The sequence below is a fragment of the Lissotriton helveticus genome, chromosome 8 (assembly GCF_964261635.1).
Source record: "Lissotriton helveticus chromosome 8, aLisHel1.1, whole genome shotgun sequence".
Lineage (NCBI taxonomy): Eukaryota > Metazoa > Chordata > Amphibia > Caudata > Salamandridae > Lissotriton > Lissotriton helveticus.
The window spans coordinates 1,285,160,969-1,285,179,719 of NC_136069.1; positions in this window are offsets into that span (position 1 = coordinate 1,285,160,969).

Genomic DNA, 18,751 nt, shown 5'->3' on the forward strand with positions numbered 1-18,751 from the left:
ATGGTTTAATACATTCTTGAGTCAGTATCGCATTAATAAAAGGCTCCATTGAAAGAGCAAACAAAAGTGGAGATTAGGGGCACCCTTGACGTGTACCTCTTAAAACCGGAAAGCTGTTAGAAATTAAATTGGCATATCCTATTTTTGCATTGGGGGAATCATACAGTACTTGAATCCTAGTTAGAAACCGTTTCCCAAAGCCAATCCTCCTTAGTATAGCCCAAAGGTAATCCCATCCCACTCGGTCAAATGCTTTTTCTGCATCTAATAACACCATACCGAGTGGGGAGGAATTAGTAGTGGCAACATCAAATGCAGTAATAGCAGTATTAACATGTGCTGTTGTGTCTCTGCCCGTCACAAAGCCGTGTTGGTGTTGGCTAACTAATTTAGGCATTAGCGGGGCCAATCTCATGGCTAGTAACTTGGAATAAACCTTAGCATCAGCGTTTATCAAGGAGATGGGCCTGTAAGACCCACACTCCAAAGGTGACTTATCCTTTTTTTTTTTTTAAAAAGATAATTTTGGCAGTTTTCCAGGAGTTAGGACTTAGTAATTGGTAATTAATTGTGATTAATTAATATTTATTGGTATTGATAATTAATTTATTGCTAATTAAATATTAATTGGTAATTAATTTTTATTAATTGAATAATTGATCATTATATTCATTGTGTTAATGTTTATGCAGAGGTGTTGGGGGTTTATTGGGATTAGGGTGGGAAGTAATTTACTGTTATTAAAGTAATTATTAATGTTATTTTATTGGTATTGATAAATATTGTATTGTTAGTTTATTATTATTCATTATTCAATTAAAAAAATTAATTAATTGATAAGTGTGTTCTTTTTAACCCCTGCGCTATCCAACACTTTCCCTACTGTTGCACTCACTGAAGTGGGAATAGTAATTTTTACCCCTATGCTCTCCAATACTTTCCCTACTGTTGCACTCCCTGGAGTTGGAATAGTTATTTTACCCCACACTATCCAACAATTTCCCTACTGTTGCACTCTGGAGTCGGAATAGTAATTTTATTCCCTCCGCTATCCAATATTTTTCTGTATTCTTTTAGTTAATGTTATGTATAATTTATTTTAAAAAGTGTAAAAATATTGTAGTTTTTTAATTTGTTATATATACTTTTTATATTTTTCTTTATATTAGTTTTGTATGTGTATATATGTATTTATAATTTATAAAATGTTATTAAAATAATTATTTACAAATATTATTAAGTATATATATATTATATTTCATATGTATATGTTTATTTTATTTTAACATTATATGTATTAGATATGATTTTTAAACATGTTCAAATATTTGTAACTATGTTTCTTTTAAGTATATGTATTATTTACTTTATTTTACATAATTTTTTTTGCATTAAAAAAAATCAATATTTTTAACAACGATATTTTAGACATCGATATTTTTGTACTTACCATAATGTAGATAGGACGTCGATATTCTTGACTTCGATATTTTTGTCACAATTTTTTGTACCGCGATATTGTGGTACTCGATATTTTGTCAGTAATTCACCATTCATACCTCCCATCCAATCCTCCACCGAAGCCCAGATCAATCTACCCCGCTTCCACATCCTAAACATACATGGGCAGGATGGAGACCGTGTAGTTGTGTCAATACGGATCCTTCCCCTTCACGTCCCCTGTCAAGGACTCAGGATTAGGAGCTCCTCCTCAAAAAAACAATGCTGCCAGGCCGCGCGGCGCATCAATGATGTGAGTGTCGCGGCGGGAGATTTCTCTGAGGCCTGTAACATAGGGTGTGGCAGCTGGAGGCAGTTACAAGTGGTACTGCAATAAGCAAAACAAACTCTTGGGCATCAGGATGAGCTCTAAATCAGTCTTGAAATCGCGGGCGGCGAGCAGTACTGGAACTATAACAGGGAAAGGTAAACCCCTTGGGAAGAAAGGGAGTGGTTGGGAGGCATGCAAAAGACTAATCTTGATGCTGGCGGAACAAATCCAACCTCAAACCATTGGATTTTTTCAAAAATGTGGACTGGGGTGCAGCTATGGAAGCAGGAGAAATTGCCCTCGTGCAACTGACATAGTGCATGGTGATATGGAAAGAAGCAGACCGCAAAACAGCAGAGGATCCGCGGAATCAATTAATGTGAGTACTAAGCATGGGCGGATTTCACGGATCCACGATCTGTGAATTTTGCGGATTTGCGTATTGTTGATCCGCAAAATCCGCGGATTTGCGGATTTGCGGATTTGCGGATTGCGCTCGTGAAAGTCAAGGATGCAAAGGCCTCTATCCAGCATCACAGCTGATTTTCGACGGTAGATTTGGGAAGAAAGCACACCTGCCCAGCCTCGACAATGCTCACGATTGTTTTTGGGCTGATGAATGCGTCACTGAATTTGAGCTTCAACTGTCCATCATAGTGGGTAAATGGCGGGAAGACGGTTCACACCGCGAGTGTGTGAACGGGGCCAAACGGGCGGGGCTTCCATGCGAGCACACATGCCTCTGGTGTGTATAAATGGTCAGAGACCGATCAGAGCAGCAGATGAAGAGAAAGAAGCCCCTGGTCACAGGAACAGCCAGGGGATTGCGCTTGTGAAAGTCAAGGATGCAAAGGCCTCTATCCAGCATCACAGCTGATTTTCGACGGTAGATTTGGGAAGAAAGCCCACCTGCCCAGCCTCGACAACGCTCATGATTGTTTTTGGGCTGATGAATGCGTCACTGAATTTGAGCTTCAACTGTCCATCATAGTGGGTAAATGGCAGGAAGACGGTTCACACCGCGAGTGTGTGAGCGGGGCCAAACGGGCGGGGCTTCCATGCGAGCACACATGCCTCTGGTGTGTATAAAAGGTCAGAGACCGATCAGAGCAGCAGATGAAGAGAAAGAAGCTCCTGGTCACAGGAACAGCCAGGGGATTGCGCTCGTGAAAGTCAAGGATGCAAAGGCCTCTATCCAGCATCAGAGCTGATTTTCGACGATAGATTTGGGAAGAAAGCACACCTGCCCAGCCTCGACAACGCTCACGATTGTTTTTGGGCTGATGAATGCGTCACTGAATTTGACCTTCACACCACGAGTGTGTGAGCGGGACCAAACGTGCGGGGATTCCATGCGAGTCCATGCCTCTTGTGTGTATAAAAGGTCAGAGACCGATCAGGAAGCACTAATAGATAAAATAAAGCAGGTGCTAACTTAGCTGACTTAGTAACTATTTTAGGATGGCGCTGGCAGCTTGCCGGCGCCATCCTAAAATAGTTACAACTTCAAGCTTGAAGGCTTGAACTTTTGCCCCCCGAATCCGCCGCTCACGTATTCGCGGATTTTCGGTAAATTCGCGGGAGTTTGCGGATTGCGGATTTACCGAAAATCCGCGAAATCCGCGAGCGGAACGGATTTGACGCTCATACTTAGTGAGTACGCTCAAGCCCCCCCCAACCCCATTTTAGTGGATATGGTAAATATGGATGGGAGTGGGCAATCAACTCTAGCATCTTCTTCGATATGCCCTGATAAGACTATGGATTTATTAATCAGAAACCATAGATGGTGGTATTGGAATTAATGGGCAAGGGAAAGGAGCCCAGAATGACATTAGGCTAAAAGCAGTCAGCGTGGGCGCTATGGCAAAGGAAGGGAAAGGCCTAAAGTCAGAACGCCAAGAAGTGTCAGGTCTAAATCAGCTGGACACACAGGAGTGACTAAAGTGGTTGAGCACTTCTTTTCTCTGTCGGATCAATCTGACTGGTATGGCGAGGATGTAGAATTGAAAGATGACCTGAAAGACAGCTCAATGAGATGTTCCAGTGGATCAAATGACGGTAGCGATGGGGGTGGAAGGCAAGAGGCTCGAAAGCCTATTAAACATAGTAACACACCTACTGGAGAAGCAACCCACACTGCCCATATGTGGGACTATTCAGCAATGCCGAGACCAGAAAGAGATACCCCTAGCGGCAGCATTAGTGCTGGGGTACAACCCGATGTGATTTACCTGGAGACTATATATCAAGGAGTTATGGCCCATCGTCATGAGACCAGAGTAGAGTCCCATGGGATGCAGGCAGCCAATGTGAGAAGTTGGCCTGGCATATGATGTCCACTATTCTAGTGGGCACCTTGCACCAGTCCAAACGACCCTTATTGATGGTAGGTTTAAAGTCAACCTTATAGAAAGCTATCCTAGTAGTAGCTGTGGAGAACAGCCTTCAGGCTAAGACTTAGAGGCGAGTTAAGCAAGTTATTTTACAAGTCTATAATCTCTTGAATGAGCAAATGAAAGTACACCACACAAGGTATATATCAAATATATATGTATTTATTCTAAACACAACCCTTCTGGCCTCTTTATGAGGTCAGAGGTAAAAGTACAATACAAGGAACTTAATTAGCATACGATAAGTTGCACAGTATAAGTTATGCCCTGGGGACCTCACAAACCATATACTGAAATAGTGTATAAGAACCACGTGAGGGATAGAAGTCAGGCCTAGGGCCTGTAGAACCGCTGGGACAACCAGGAACCACCCAAGGAAGGGACACAGGAGACCCACGGGGGACGCGTGCAGTGTCTAAATACAGCCGCAAATCCCCATTGACATTGTATGGAGAATGCACAAGTTACAATTTTAAAGATTAAGGACACTTAGAGGTGAACTACGATGGAACCCTTTTAAACTAGGACACTTCGAGAGTCAAGACCCACGGGAGCACCGGAGTACTCGTGTTACCTCACCCAGGGAAGCCGGGTGCATAGGTGTCTTTTGGTGTCGGGTTTCATTAATCGATTCCTATGGAGAGCTGTGAAGAAATGCTGCAGGAGACCAGAGGAAAAGTGTCTGGGTGGATCAGAGATGTGAAGAACCTGAAAGCAGAGGGGACAGAGTCTGGGTCACTAGCCAGTGACCAGGATGGCGAGAGGAAGATGCCAGCTGATGTTGGGTGCTTTCAAGTGAAGTAGGTGAAGCTTGACTCTTCAGCCACAAGGACCAGGAGGTGTCGAAGATGACCAGGAGCTGGATTTGAGCTGTCCCACAAAGGATGTCGAGGGCTGGAGTGTCAGAATCCAGACTGAACCAAACAAGCCTTGGCAACAGCTACCCACGCAAGATAACAAGATTGGCTTTGTGCCGACCAGAAGGACTGAGGGACTCACCCTTTGGAGGGGAGTCAGAGCACATCTGAAGCAACCAGGAAAGCTCAAGAAACAAAGGATTGTCCTTCGTGGGGGCCCACTAGCCAATGGACTAGGAACCGTGAAGGAGCCTCGAGCTTCGATGAAGAAAGGGGGCTCAGGGGTCATTCATGGAGTGCTGGCCTCGGTACTTTGGTGCAAAAGGTGCTCAGGGCAGCGGCCTCAAATACTCCAATGCACTACTCCGGGAAACTTCGGGAAGTAGGTGCATTCGCAAAAATGCAGGATGTCCAGGAGTTCCGGTCCCACGTCTCTCGTGTCAGCTACAGGTCTCAGCTCTGCTGGGAACTTGTGTCAGCTTCAGAGATGTCAGGAAGTCTGTTTCCTGTGTCACAGATTCTTTGGGATCTGGCGGGAGCCTAAAAAATGCGGACCAGCAAAGATGCTCCTTTGGTGCCTGTTTGAACAGTGGGGTCACTTCTTGACCCCAAGGGCGATTCTTCAGTCTTTCAGTCTAAATGAAATGTCGAAGGTCCAGGATTTCTTCTTCAGAGTTCCATCCAGGGTAATCTAAAGTCCTAGGGACTGGGTTCCTATACTTATACAAAGTTTAGGGGTTGGATTAACTCTAAGGTCCCACCTATGGGTGGACCTGGGGAGGGGGTGGTTATACCCCTTCCCCTTTGTCCAGTTTCACGCCAGAGCTAGGGCGGAGTGCCCCAGCAACTGGATTGAACTGGGAAATGAATGGAGCACCTTGTGTGCCCCAGGCAGTGTCTGAAAAGCATTCACTGAATGCAACCCACCCTGCTCCAATGCACTAAAGCCTGTTTGGGGAGGTGCTAGCACCTCCTTGGACATAAAACCTATTGTCCAGGCCTCCCCTGCCAGAGTTTCGTCCAGCAGCAGGAGGTCAGATTCGTGTCTGTGGCAGCAGCATTCATTTTGTGATGCTGGGGCTCTGTTTAACTTTAACCGGGTATACCAGTGTGTTCATGTCTTTTCCCTCTAGAAGGGTGGAATGCTACCCCCGCTGCCAGAACTGGCGGGGGGAATACTCCAAATCGTTTGACACCTTACACAACATGTTTTGATAAAGCCAAACCAAAGTTAGCATTTAACCGCAAGGATTATAATGCACGTAAAAGTATATGGTATGGCTATATCATAGAACAGCTATAAGGAGATATTTCCGAAAGCTGCAGAGGGGCTCAGCTCATGCTAGGGCACCCTCTCACACAAAACCAAGCACTCTGCCTTCAGGATTGTCAAGGCCTGCCAGAGGAGTGACTCATAGGTTAATATGTGTCTATATGTAAAGGTATATATAGGTATACTTTATCTAAGTAAGGGGTGCTTACACCACCTTACCCAGGCTGCAAGTGCAGACCTGTGTTGTCATTTTGGAAGGCTAACCAGGAGTGGCATAATACATGCTTCAGCCCCTGGTAGGCCACTGGGGTACCTATGGCCTGGGTACCTAAGGTACCATATACAGGGGCTCATAAGGGTGACCCAGTAACCAATCTGGTATTTACCTAAAGTACATGGTATCAATTTAGAGAGAAAGCAGATAGACTGGGGCCCTGACTAGCAGGTTGCCAGTCCAACTAAGTCAAAAACCAGCAAAACACCAGGCAAAAAGTGGGGGTAACCATGCAGTAAGATTCCACCTTCCTACAGCCAATAGGAAGCTCCAAGGGTCTGTTCGTAAGGTGGCTAAAACCTGTACTGAGTTTGCAACCTACATGTCTTAAATGAAAAGCTGGGTGGTTGCCTTAGAAACAGAAACCACAGCCAATAAAATGATGGGTGACGATCATCAGGCATGCCTAGTGGATACACAATGGAAGCTTGAAGATTTTGAGAATAGGTTAATATGAAATAACCTCAGGGTTCTGGGGGTGAAGGAAGGGTTGGAAAAAGATGATGCCGAAGTTTTATTGTCCGTTTGTTTCAAAGTGCCTTCCCAGAACTACAAAATTGGAACTGGGAAACAGAGATCCAGAGGTTGCAGAGATTCCCCCTTAAGCAGTATCAGCACTAGGACACAGAAGGGAGCAAACCCGGGGCTATCTTGGTGAATATTGGTAATAGTCATTTGCCCCAAGCTATTTTCGATAAAGCACTACTAGATGCAAAGAGAGTAGTGGACTGTGGTTCTTTTTTTGTCAGACCAGACTTCTGTCTACGATGGAGAGACATTGGCGGCTTCGGCAGCTAATATAACCCATGCAGTCTAAGGGGGTAAAGGCATACAGGCATATTTACTCAACCTAGTCAAACTCAAAGTCATTTCAAGAGACTAAGGGCCCGATGTAGGTCACCAAATACCGGTCGGTAATGGCCGAATTCGGCCATTACCGACCGGTATTTGGTGATTGAGATGTAGGAGGCAATATTTTGCACAATCTGTAAATTTACCGAATCGGTAAATTTACCGATTCTGTAAAATACCGAATCGGTAAATTTACCGATTCTGTAAAATACCGAATCGGTAATTTTACCGATTCGGTAAATTCCAGATGTAGGTAGTACTGTTTACAGTGCTACAGGCCTTCAGAATTCGGTATTTTACCACCCAATCCTATTGGGTGATAAAATACCGAATACAGGTGTACATGCACATCTGTGCATGTACACCTGTGCCATGTGACAGACAGACATGCCCTTAGGGCATGTCTGTCTGCCACATGGCACACATGCCTGTATTTGGGGTGCTAGAGGGTGTCAAAGTGACACCCCCTGCACCCTTGCTGCAATCCGTATTTACCGAATCGGTAAATACCGATTCGGTAATGCCCATTGATTCCTATGGGCTTCAATGCCCATAGGAATCAATGGGCATTACCGAATCGGTATTTACAGAATCGGTAAATACCGAATCTCAACGATTCGGTATTTACCGATTCTGAAATACCTACATCCCCCCCCTCCATTTTACCACTGCTTAAATACCGAATCGGTATGATTCGGTATTTAAGAAGTGGTAAAATTAAATTACCTACATCGGGCCCATAATGTATTACTTCACATAAGAAATCAAAGCTAAAGAGTTTCTTGATGGACTAGGCTGATCTTGGACTCTAGAGGAGGGCAACACAGGGGGTACCCAAAGTAGGAACATTTAGAAAGGAATTCTTTTTTTTCTTTACTTTTTTTCCTTCTTCTTTCTCCTTTTCCCCTTCTATAAGGTAATTATTCTAGAATAGTGTTATGTCACTTTAGGAATGTTCTGTATGTCATTAGGGCACAAAATGTGTTATGCGCTTTTCAATAAATAATATGCCAATAGAGGGACTGGGGGGGAAGAAAACGGTAGGGGAAGGGAAAAAACGAAAAGAAACAAATGGGGAAGGGAAAAGGAAGAATAAGGGGAGGGAAAGGGGGAGGAAGGTAAGAGGGAAAAGGGAAAGAGAAAGAGGGATAACATGGAAGATGAAGAAATAAAGATATGGGTTATCCTAATAATTGTAATTAATTTGGGCATTTAACCTTTGTGGTTATGGATGTATTACCTTTTCTAATGTTTGACAGGGTTGGTAGGAGATGATTAGATGAGTGAATATGTACAAACTATGTATTGTTTTAATTTAAATATATTTCAATTCAATTCAATTCAATATCTTTATTCAGATAAAAGAATATATCTATAAAAGTGCAGACAGACCACAATATATACATAAAAAATTATCCAACAGAAGAGGGGACATAGAGCAGTTCCATTTAAAACAGGTCCTCCAGTAATACAGTACACATAAAAAGGATGCTGATACAAAAAGAGGAAATTCATCGGGGTATGTGTTTACCAAGGTTAATAATTATGCTTAAAAACAAGATAAAATAAGCATACTTCAGGGCGGACACATTGAGTTACGGGTGCGCAGTGCTGCTTTCAAAAAAGAACCAACCAGAAAGATTAGCTCTTCATCTTCCAAAGCAATAACCTTCCCATATGCTGCCTTGTAGTCAATCACAGGTATACCCTAAAAATATGGTATCAGAAACCTTGTTTTGATGTGTATTAAATAGCAACTACAAAAGAATGAGAAATGCAGCATCAATTGTTTATATTGACTGTTACAGGGACATGACAAATGATCAACGTTAGGGTTATACCCCACAGGAAAACAGAGCATGAATTTCATTGTATCAATCCTCAGTCGAAACAGTAGACCCCTTTCCCAACGACCAAAAGGTTTCAGAAGATAGCTAGATGAAGCGTGGGAAATGTTGGCATTGGACGCAAATACCAATCCTAGGTAGGGGAAAGGGCGAGTGCTTTGTAAACTATCTGAATCTAAAGCAAGTGATGTGTTAAAATACTTCTTAGACCCAAAAGCCATTAAAAAAGTTTTTTTTTAAATTGGTGCATAAATCCAAACTAGCCCTGTACCAAGATGCAGAGGACTTTTGGGATACGGCCCATTAGCACTGCCTCATCTGTGTATAATAGGGCAGGAAGTTTGTTACCATTAATACAAGGAACATCATGGGTGAGTGTTGCCAATGACTTGTTCAGGTCGTTAATATAAAGAATGAATAGGAGGGGGGCCAAGAAGCACCCCTGCCTAACCCCTCTGCCGACTTCAATGTCTTTGGATACCTCACCACCCCTGCTGATGCGCACCCGGGAGTGTAGGTCTATATGTAAATAGGTTAAAAAATGTACATGGGACTCGTCCAGGCCATAATTTAAAAGGATAGTCCAAAGCCGTGACCTGTTGACAAAGTCGAAGACCAAGGTAATATCCATGAAGGCAAAATATATAGGTGTTTTTTTGGCTATGTGGTATTTACCAATAATCAAGTTGAGGTTGAGGCACTGCTCAACAGTGCCAATGTTGCTTCTAAATCCCAACTGACAAGGATGTCAAATCTGATCTTCCTCGGCCCACGACCTAATCTTATTATACAGGACCCTCCCCAAAATTTTCAACGTATTATCGATCAGGAAGATCGGCCTGTAGCAGCTTGGATTGGAACGGTCACCCTTTTTAAAAAATCGGCACTATAATGCTGGTTGGCCATGCATTGAGTATAGTGGAATTTGACAAATTATTCAAAACATTCAACAATAAGGGTGCCCAAAACTCTGGTTGACTTTTAATAAGATCAATGGGCAAACCATCAGGGCCTTGGACTTTACAAACCAGGCTCTAGTCAATAACCTCCTCTACTTCTGATAGGTTACCCCAGTGGTAATATCCTACTCCTTGGTGGCTATAGTGGAGTTAAAACTGAATAAATCTTCATAAAAGTCACTTCCCATGCCTCACTAGAGATATTGCAACTAATTGTGGACATGGGCTGTCCCAAAGACCTCATATGTTTAACAGCTGACCAAAAAAATCCTTCCTGTTTTTTAACATGACTGCCTGAGCGAGATTGTCCCAACGCTCCCGGATTATTTCCTCCTTTCTAATTGAAATGACTGCTTTATAGCATTGTCTGAGTGATTTAACAAGGGAGCTATCTCAAGGTTTTGTACCAAGCGCTCTTCAGACAGCTCTATTAGCTGCAGAACAATAAGCATTAAACCAGTCAGGGCTGGAATGTGTTTCCTTGATGGGTCTAGACAACAAGGTTTTGAGGCCCGCACATATTAGGGAAGGACGAAGGGGAGGGATCGATTTCCATCTATGAGCCAGGCATGGTCCAATTGCATTAGCGAGGAGTGGGGAGGGGGAAGAGAAGGGTGGGATGGTAGATGGGGAGTGGGGAGGAGTCAGGAGGCAGGAGGCTGGGAGGTTGTAGGCAAGGGGAGTGCCAGGAAGGTATTGGTCACGTATTTCTAGACAACCAACAGAAGAATGATAGGGGTAAGAAAGGAGAGAAGAAGTTGAATAATCTTGATGTGTTATAAAAGGCTGTTTATGTAATCTGGAATATGATCAGAGAAGTCTATAATGCTGGGTAAAATTCCCATTTGCACAATAAATGTTTGTGGTCTGAATAATAAGAGAAAAAGAGGTAGAATGGCAATGGATCTTAAGGCTATGGGACCGGATGTTATATGAATACAAGAGACGCATGTGATGTGGGAGAAGAGGAAAGTATTAGAGAACTTGAGATATACATTATTAAGCTGCACGATTCAGAGGGCTACTACCAGAGGGGTTGCTAAAATGGCCAATTAGGCTGAGGGGTCATTCATCAAAACCAAAGTGGATAAGGTGGGAAGGTGGGCTATTGCAGACATGCGTATTGGTACAGGGAGGGTAACAATAGGCTCTCTGTATTGCCCCAATTTGGCTAACCCAGAGATGTACAACATACTTAATTTGAATTTATCAACCTGGCCAACCCCTCTTATTCTTTGTGGGGATTTTAATCTACATTTAGAAGTGGGGACGAAATTAGGGAGGGGTTACCCGTATTCAGGTAGGAAAGCATTAGTTTATAAAGCTGTTCAGCAATTGGTCAAGGATCATGGCTTGATTAAGTATGGGGAGAGATGAAATATCTGGACCCTGGATATACCTTTTTCTCTCCCACCAACAATAAGTTGGCACGTCTTGACTACTTCTTTGTATCGGCCTCCCTAGTGGGACAGATCAGGATTTAATCTTTCCCTAGGGAGATGTCAAATCACTATCCTCTTGTTTTAGAATATGCACAGGTAGGCCTTGAATGACAACCCAGACCCTGAACATTTGATAGGAAGTTATTTAAGGAAGAGCACTAATTAGTACACATACATGAGTAGTTGAAGGGGTTTCTTTTAGTAAATCAGGGTACGTAGCCCTGTGGATGGTCTGGGATTCCCTAAAAGCGGGAACAAGGGGACTGACATTGAGTTATAGTCTGTTTAAACACCAGCAAAATAGGAGACATATACAGAAAATATGAGTTTGATTTGGCTAAGCTAATCAGGCTGGGAATGGATAGTGGAGATATTGTGCAGAAATTAGTGATAATTAAGGCTAGGATTAATTAATATTATAGCAAGGAGGTGGCTGCTAGATATCATAATTATAAGGCAGCGTGCTACGAATATGGAGAGAGTACAGGCAAGTTGGTAGCACATCGCATTAGACAGAAGAAGACAGCTAAGGGGATTGAGGCTATTTGTGATAAATAGGGGAGGAGAACAGAGGTGCCCATAGAGATCTTAGAAGTTTTTCGCACATATTATACTGAGCTTTATTCAGAAGATATAGATCCACAGCCAAACTGGTATTCTAACTTTCTTAGCACAGTTAAGGGGAGTCCATTGGAGGAAGAGGACAGACCTTCTCTGGAAAGACATATTTCAGAGGAAGAGCTGGTGATTGCTGTTAAAGCTATGGCAAGAGGTAAAGCTGCTGGGCCACACAAAATTCCTTTGGATTTTTATGCATCATTTCTTCCTGTGCTTTTCGAGGCTATGCCCCTTATATTTTCAGCAGCACAGCTAGCAGGGGTAATACTACCATCGTGGGAAGAAACCAATATTGTCATATTTTAAAAAAGGGTGAATCCCCTCTGAACCGTGGGTCATACAGACCAATATCCCTGATAAATGCTGATGTCAAAATCTATTAAAACTTCTAGCAATGAGACTTAGCAAGGTCATTAAGAAACTCGTGTCTTCCTACCAGCATGGTTTTATTCCTGGGAGGGGCACTGATGATCATGTGCTCAGAGCGATCATGCTATTGGATATAGCAGAATTCAATAAATCACCGCTGGGGCAGGTGTTGATGGATGCACAGAAAGCCTTTGACTGAGTCTTGTGGGGTTACCTTTGGGAGATATTGAGGTGGAAGGGACTCATTCAAAGCTTCATCAAATTGATCAGAGCTTTTTATTAGGCTCCTAAGGCCAAGTTGCAGATAATGGGCAAGGGGGTCATACAAAATCTGTATCACCCGAGGAACAAGACAGGGGTGTCCTTGCTCACCTCTAATATTTGCTTTATACATAGATCCATTTTTAATACGATTGGAAGATAATTGCAAGATTCAGTCAGCAGTCATGCCCCAAATACAATATACAGTATTGGCATGTGCCAATGATGTAGTCATTATAACAGTGATAGAATATTGGGTAGATGCACAGCTGTGGTTATGACAATGTTTATTTTGAAGGTAGAAAATGTTTTTGTGGTGCTCCTAAAGGTAACGAAATTCTTCCACTCGGTTCTATGTTAGTTGAATATATGAATCATTTAATGGAATTAGTTTTCTTTCGTATTTATCAACTTCTTTGCATTTTTCATATGGATTGTAATCCAATGCATTTCAGGCAATGTCATTATATGATATCCAATGCATTTCGGGCATTACACTCATGCCCTTCATCAGGGAATCAACACTGAAAACATAATATGATAATGGTTTGTCATATGGTAAAAAATAAGGGGTAAAACATAATCATAGTGCACTGAAACCATCCCTCTGCAAACATTCAAAAAAATTCCAGGAACGTTGGTATGAAATTTTAAATAAATGCTCATTAGACTTGATTCTACTCATAATACAAGAACTATCTACAATACTAAAAGATTTGAGCAAAGAAATTCAAGAAGTATCAACTGACCTATCCAGAATGTTGACTGAAGAGGAATTAAAAACAACCTTGGATGACATAAAAAATCAAATAGACCGACACTCCAGGGAGATTAACGAACGCAAAATTCGTAAATTCAAGCGGGATACCCTTGATTACAGACTTGGTGAAGTCTACACATGGGCAGACATCTACCCCCAAAAAAGGAGGAACCGTCCATATCAATCCAACACTGATACTTCATCAACTGGCAGTGACACCAGCCAAAAACCACGAAGGGTACAGCCCACCCAACAACCACAAGATAAAGACACAGCCGAACATCCCACCACTAGCGCAACAACTGATACCAATCCTTTTTTAGAACAGGGCCAAGCCCAAAAAGGAGACCCCGGAGAGGGAAAAGAAAAGGAAAAGGAAAGAGACCCACCGAATACACGGAGTACAACAGGTACACTCAAAGACAAGGAGAAAGAGAAGAGACCCAAAAAGAACCAGACATAGAACAATTAGTGATCAACATCAGTGACCACCATCTCAACACATATGAACTAGGATTGCTTCAAAAGGGAACATCTTTCGTACCGACGACAACCACAGACCACTTGGAACTGGAAGTCAGTTTCTTCAAATTGATGCGTAAACTAAGACTAAGACATTTCTTTGACAATATTGTACCAGAACAACCACAATAAGAGAAGGACCAACTATTAGGGTTGAGACCACCAAGTACCTTCCAAGCACCCATAAGCCACAAAACATTAGACCTATTTGAGAACTTAGTCAAACAAGACTTAAGTAAGTTGAAACATACTAAACCCAAGCATAGAAATACCACGCAAAAAGACTTGGACACACTACATAAACTTGCATCTAATGACAACATAGTATTCACCAAAGCAGACAAAGGAGGTGCAATTGTTATCATGAACAAAACCATGTATGAAAACAAAGTGATGGAACACATCAATGATACCAGCACGTACAGCAAACTGGATTACAACCCGACACAAGAATATTCCAAAACATTACGGATAATCATTGATAGGGCCCACAAACAAGGAACCATCTCAGAGAGGACAAGAAATTTTCTCATAACTTCCAACCCTAAAAGCCCAACCCTCTGGATGGTACCGAAAATACACAAAAACACCATGGATCCACCAATGAGACCCATAGTATCGACATGTGGGAGTCTCCACGAACCAATAGGCCAATTACTTGACAAGTACTTACAACCCACAGTACAAGCCATGCAGACCTATGTAAAGGACACCTCACAATTCCTATTGAAATTACAACAAGTGAAATGGGATCCACAAGACAAAATCATACTTTGCACAGCAGATGTGCGTAGCCTCTATACCAGCATACCCCACAACATGGGGATTGAAGCTATGGAAGCAGCACTCATGAATACAGAATTAGACCAGGACCTCCAGACCTTTCTAATGGAACTCATGTATTTCACCCTGTACCAAAGCTATTTCAAAGTCAATGAATCATGGTATCAACAACTAACTGGGATGGCCATGGGCAATTTGGCGGCACCCGTGTATGCTAATATTTTCATGCAGTGGTACGAAAATCAACACATCCTGACCAAAAAAGAATGGACGGACAATTTGAAAATGATCATCAGATATATTGATGACCTATTCATCATTTGGACTAATACAGAGGAAAAACTGCAAACCGAATTGACCGAATTCAACAGAATAGACCCACGAATCCAACTTACCTGGGATATGTCAGACACCACGGTGAACTTTCTGGACGTTAAAGTTACAACAACCCCACATGGATTTTTCACAGACCTACATGTTAAACCTACAGACAGAAACAACATGCTATTATACTCAAGTTTCCATGAACCCAATCTGATAAGAAACTTACCCTTCTCCCAGATGGCCAGAGTCAAAAGAATTACCTCAGAGGAAAATACTCTCAACATAAGACTCAAGGAAACCACCAACAAATTCATCAATAGAGGGTACCCTCAATCACTAATGGAAAATACCAAAGCAAGGATCGAAGAAATTGATAGAACAACACTCCTAACATCAAGAAATAGACCTTCACAACAGCGAACTGTAGCAGTTTCAAAATTTTCAACAGCAAGCAAGAAATTCAAAAAAGTGATTCTGAAGCATTGGCCAATATTAAACATGGAACCTGACTTCAAACAATCTTTTAACGCTCCACCACTATTTGCATTTACCAGAGCTAGGAACATCGGCGAAATCTTGCAAAGCAGGCCTCCAGAAATCACCACATACTCAGGAACTAAACCTTGCCTGAATTGCGGCAACTGTAACAGCATAATAAGAGGTAATACGATTAACCACCCAATGAAAGGCCATCCGATAAAACTGAAGGTAAATGCTACGTGCGACACTAGCAACTTGATCTATGGAATAAGATGCCCATGTGGCAAGATGTACGTTGGGAAAACAGAACGTCGAATAAAAGTGCGCTTAACAGAACACAAATCTAATATACGACTGAAAAACACGAAGTCAGCATTATCAGCGCACTTCACAGAAGCAAACCACAACGTTTCCCAAATTAAGTTTATCATACTAGAGACAGCCCAGAAAATAGAGGGAAGAGACAATACTAAACACCTCCTCAAAGGAGAGAACTTTTGGATTCATAAACTGTCTACCCAGAAACCGGCAGGTTTAAATGAAAGAATCGAACTGTCGTGTTACCTATAAATATTGTTCTTATGACTGTACTGTGCTTACAATGTGCTAGATCTATTCACTATCAGACACTACTAAACATAAACCCATTACCCACATCTAGAATAGCTCTATCCACAGAGCATCCCCACAACCAACATGGCCACCTAAAGGTTCGAGTCCCACCAGCACTTTTTTATTATTCCTCATAACCAACATTTCCTAACCACCCAATAGTTCTCCAATTTTTCCAACCCCATTTCAGCAACGAATATTTTTTACCTAATTGCATTTACCATTTCCCAACCCCACGGTTTACCCGTAGCACCCTCCCGCTAGACATACCCATCGAAGTTTCCGATAGTCTTTCGACTATGTTCATGCCCACGTGACCGGAACTTTTACAACATATTAAAGCACTGCCGGCATCCACTCGAGCCGTTGCTACAGAAGATTTACTTACGGATTTGAATCCCCAACCTACCAGGTTAGTTCACATCAGCCGAAGGGCGGACGGCCCTTTGAAAGCATCCCCGCGTTAAGCGCCCAGCATAACGCTAACCCTACACTCTACATTTCCTTACAGATGTAACTCAACCATTTGAGGAAAGGCTTGTGTGTGATACGCCGTTTTTTGTTCACCTCACCTTGTTTGTGCACCCTTGACACTATCTTGAAGTAATATGTATCACTGCACGCCTTACGTTTATACGAAGTATAGTCATCAACCTAGGAAATGTATCACTATGATTATGTTTTACCCCTTATTTTTTACCATATGACAAACCATTATCATATTATGTTTTCAGTGTCGATTCCCTGATGAAGGGCATGAGTGTAATGCCCGAAATGCATTGGATATCACATAATGACATTGCCTAAATGCATTGGATTACAATCCATATGAAAAATGCAAAGAAGTTGATAAATACGAAAGAAAACTAATTCCTTTAAATGATTCATATATTCAACTAACATAGAACCGAGTGGAAGAATTTTTTTTCCCTCAACGGGAAAGATAACCATAATGTGTGCCTTAAAGGGATGATATTGGATACTGTCCGATTTCACATGTAGTCATTATAACCCCAGAGCCTTGTAATGCTTTAAAGTATATTGACGAGGAAGCATGGGAGTTTGGGGCTTTATCAGGATATTATCTTAACGAGGGGAAGAACCAAGTGATCACTACAGAAGGCAATGATTCTAGTAATCACCGCTGGGTAAAGGAGGCAACCTATCTCAGGGTGGCTATTACACCTGATATTCGGAAGATAGTGGAATTAAATCTAGCACCACTCTTCAGTAAAATTAAGCTGGATTTGCATAGAATTGATAATCTGCATTTGATGCTTAATGGGAGGTGCAAGGCGCCCCTTGCTCCTCTCCACCCAACCAGCTCTTCTCGCATTTTATCTCTGCAGATAAGAGAGACGTCTTTGCCATCCTAAAATCATTAAAATCAGGTTCTCCTGCAGACCCTTGCCCTGCTAGGGTCCTGAGTGGGGTGGCGGAGATAGTCTCTCCGGAGGTCATGGTGCTGGTTAATAACTCACTGCAATCTTGAAGAGTGCCCCTGCAATGGAAACATGCCAAACTCCTCCCTCTCCTTAAGAAACCCTCAGCTGATTCCACACTTCTCGCTAACTATCAACCCATCTCCCTTCTTCCAGCCTTAGCTAAGGTGTGTGAAAAAGTGGCCTTTAAACAACTGGAGAGATTTGTGGAATCCTCGCGAGCTCTTCACCCGGCGCAATCCGGGTTTTGGACATCATTTAGCACCGAGACAGCTCTAGTGGAGATTGCGGAGGCCATCAGGGAGTGCCTGGACGCGTGCGGCAGGGCGGCTCTGATTTTACTCGACCTCTGTGCCGCCTTCGATACGGTACCCCACCTCCAGCTCCTTTCCCGCCTGTCTGACATCGACATTACAGGCACGGCATGGGAATGGGTCAAGTCCTTCTTGGACAACCGCTCCCAACAGGTGTGGATGCCCCCCTTCTCCTCATCGGATAGTACAGTGGCCACCGGTGTTCCTCAGGGGTCCACATTGAGCCCTCTTTTGTTCAATGTTTACCTTACACCCCTGATCTACTTGGCAGAGAAGATGGGCGCCAAAAGTATGGCTTACGCTGATGACACCCAGCTTCTCTTCAGGTGGAAGGGTGATGATCTTCATACTGAGGTGGCTCATCTGTGTTTGTCATCGGTATTTTCATGGTTAGCCCAGGCTAGCCTGAAGTGCAATGAAGAGAAATCTGAGGTGCTCCTCTATGGCCATTTCCCCCCTGGTTTTAGAGAGTCTCTCTGGCCTCCTGGGTTTCCATGCCCTTCGGGAGACTGTGGAGTTGCCAAGAATTTGGGAATTTGGTTTGGGGGCGATCTAGGCTTTCATGGGCAGATCTAGAGACTGTCAGGGCTGTGCT